The 3,283-nt window shown below is 32.7% G+C and overlaps 1 long non-coding RNA gene across 2 annotated transcripts; it reads right to left on the reverse strand.

Moving 5' to 3' along the window:
• Window positions 1-210: 210 nt before the first annotated feature.
• On the reverse strand, window positions 211-1,899 carry LOC144549636 (uncharacterized). 2 transcript variants are annotated; one of them, XR_013509745.1, is made up of 4 exons: window positions 1,800-1,899; window positions 1,588-1,710; window positions 678-952; window positions 211-489 (listed from the first exon to the last, which is right to left on the reverse strand). It is a non-coding gene; the product is annotated as an uncharacterized LOC144549636 (long non-coding RNA). The 2 variants fall into 2 exon arrangements; XR_013509744.1 differs by having other exon boundaries at window positions 1,570-1,710.
• Between the last annotated feature and the right edge of the window lie 1,384 nt (window positions 1,900-3,283).

Consider the following 3,283-nt stretch of genomic DNA (forward strand, 5'->3'; position numbering starts at 1 on the left):
ATGACTGAAATGCATGAAAAATGCTTATGAATCAAGATATTTTCAAGACATAATGACACTAAGAAACATTTATCTGTTGATTAAGCAAAAATTGATTAATAATTCAAATTCAATACCTGAGACTGAACTATTGTATCATGTTTCATGAGTATCATGTATCATCTTCATGAAAGAAAAGAGAGGATGATTTCAAATCAAATCTTAACGAAAGAAAAGAAGGAAAAGGTCAGATCAGATTTATGAAAGAAAAGAAAAAGAAATGGGTCTAACAAGAAAAAAAAATTAAAAACCATGAATTAGCTTCTACTGCTCCTTATTCTACTCAATGTACATCATTTAAAGATCAGAGGCTCCTTCATAGAAAAGAGAAGAAGCAGTAAGCATAAAAATGAAAGATAATTGTAAAATAGAAAAGATTGAGATTCTTCATGATCTCCAGCTCCTCCATCAATCAGAAGAGGCTAACTGTCAGAGTTATGACCATTCGCACTGCAACAAAGGAGGGAGTTACTTTTTGTCTGTGAATTGTTTCAAAATTGTTCAACAGACACTATAATTCTCCCAGGTGCTGTATCAACCCAAAGGCAAACATCAACGTGAACTCCCCATGGTAGTGCCATCCAGAAAAATCAAAGAAAAGAAAATGGCACAAATAAATGTAAAATTTGATTGTATACCTGAGAAACAGTGGAGTGGTTGGTACCAAATGCAGTACCTACATTGACCAGAGAATCACCAGAGCTTGAGATGCCTGAGAGCAACGACAACCTAATCTTCACAGCCGTGGCAGTGCCATCCACAAAAACGTAGTGCGTGCTTTTGGTCATGAGGATGTCTCGCACAAGAGATTAGATGTAATTGAAGGTTCTTTTCGGCATTTTTAGTATCGACTCGGACTCCCAACTTCTCAATCGGTATCGACAGCATTCTAAAAAACAATCAATCCCAGAATCTGCAAAAGGAATGCAAAAAAATTGGTATAAAATATTTCTAATTAGAAGCTAAAGGTTTTATTGCTTAACTTTAATAGCAAATTATGTAAATTTTCTATTTCTAAAGTTCTTTTTGGCTTTGATTTGAGGACAGTTGTAACAAGTGTCAATTTAACGATCCCTGGTAAATGTTATGAATCCTGCATTTTCATACTGCATACTGCTATCAACAGATATTTCCCCTCTTTGTTATGAATCAACAACGCTTTATTAGTTCAATTTGCTACAAGTACCACAGTAGCATAGTTAACCGATCAGACATATATTCAAAATTCAATATCTCTAGAAGCCCCTTTGTTTTTTTTTCTTTCAGTATGGAAACCTTGCCTAAAAAGAGAAGGCTTTTCTTACTGCGTGAATATAAAAGGTCCCAGTATTTTCTGGCAACAAAAATTAAGTACGAAATTATTTTTCCTTCACAATAAAGCAAAAGGTACTTATTAATATGCAAAAGATTAGACCTCTATTCTCTTAGTTGGTCACAAAATAAAGCACACAAATCAGAAGAACAGTAAATTAGAATACAACACAAGATTATCAATTTCAAAATGATAAATAAATATATATCTCAGCAAACCTGAATTAATTAATTTACCCTGAATACTGGACCGAATCCACCTTACTCAAGCTTATTCTTCTGGCCGAAGTTTTGAGTGGCGGCCACTAAGGTCTCCTTGTACTCCTTCGCTCGAGATCTTCTCATCCACCTTTCTATAACCTAAAATCAAGTGTTTCTGAGCAACATTAGCAGGGGGAAAATCTAAAGAAGCAAAAAAAAGAGTAAGTGAAAATAGTTTGAAATCTCACTTGGAACTGGCGGTAATCCAGAATCTTGGTACAGCATTAAATGTTTTCCTGAGGGATTTAACAAGATGCGACGATATCGGAGAGAGAGAGAGATGTTTAGGGTTTTTCTTGTTTGAGAAAAGGAGCGACAGAGGAAGAAAGGAAGCATATCCTCTGCGCGGAGTCGTTCTGTGCGGAGCTGTGCAGAGCTTTTAATCTGGTCCGTTCGTTTCGGATTGGACGGACCAGATTAAAATCTTCCAAATTTGGAGAATTTTTTTTTTCCATTCAGACAAGATCTGATCTGTTCCGTTCGATCCGAAACGAACGGACCAGATTAAAAGCTCCGTACAGCTCCGCACGGAACGACCTCGCAGAGGATACTATTCTGAGGAAGAAAAGGGGTCACGCACGACAGAGTCGAGAGAGATGTTTAGGGTTTTTCTAATGTTTATATGGTCCATTTAATTTAAATTATAAAAATAAAATTGTATAGATGTGCTTCCAATTATTATAAAATATCTATAAAATTTGAATCAATTTTAAATTTAGATTGGCGATTTATTCTAAAGTCATTAAAAGTCTTATAATGTAGAAAAAAATTAAATTGTTTAATGAAAGGCCAAACGGCTTTTAAAGTCAACTCTAATTTCATATGCACCCTATCTAACTAATTAAAAACATATCCATAATTATTTTTAATTTGAATAATCTTATTCAAATATGTTTACCATAAAAGTTATATGTAGTTTACTACTACTACTAGCTGACTAGTTTATGTTTTGGAAAAAAATATTGTGTACTCATGCAAACTTTTAAAATAACTAATTTTTCCGTAAAAACACTCTAATATTCAATATACCCTTCAAAACTTCTCATTATTTCTTTTATCCTCTCTTAATTATTCTAAAAAATAAACTGACCAATATATCCTCTAATACCCTCTCTAATTTTAAATTAAGTGAGTTTACTAACCCTATCTAATGATGATAGACTCTTTATCTGGGATGGAATAAACGAAATAGCAGAATAAGATATTATTCCAGCTAAAAGCGAATGTGAAACACAAATCAGAGAATTCAAATAGTGCTAGAAAACTTAAATATATTTATTATTTTAACAAATAGTATAACATTCCGCAAAATACAAAATACGATATATATAATATTTATATATCGAATATGATGACAAAACGTATTGAGTGAAATTATAAAAAAAAATATACTCATCATGTCAAGTAGAAATATTGAATCTTGAAAATAAGAAAAATATGCGTTACAATCATATATAAGATTGAATTGTATTGAGAAGTCATAGTTTAAGTTTATATGAGATAAATAGTTAACTAATTGAGAATTGCATCTTGAAATAAAATAAGCTCAACTTGGTATGTTGGGCCCACATGACATTCAAACTCTCTAGTTATTTCTTATCTCTTTAATGATATATCTCCTCTTCTCTCAGCACGTGGCAAAACACACTCAATGCCTAAGAGAGAGAGATGC

The sequence above is a fragment of the Carex rostrata genome, chromosome 35 (genome assembly GCF_964058835.1).
Source record: "Carex rostrata chromosome 35, lpCarRost1.2, whole genome shotgun sequence".
Classification (NCBI taxonomy): domain Eukaryota; kingdom Viridiplantae; phylum Streptophyta; class Magnoliopsida; order Poales; family Cyperaceae; genus Carex; species Carex rostrata.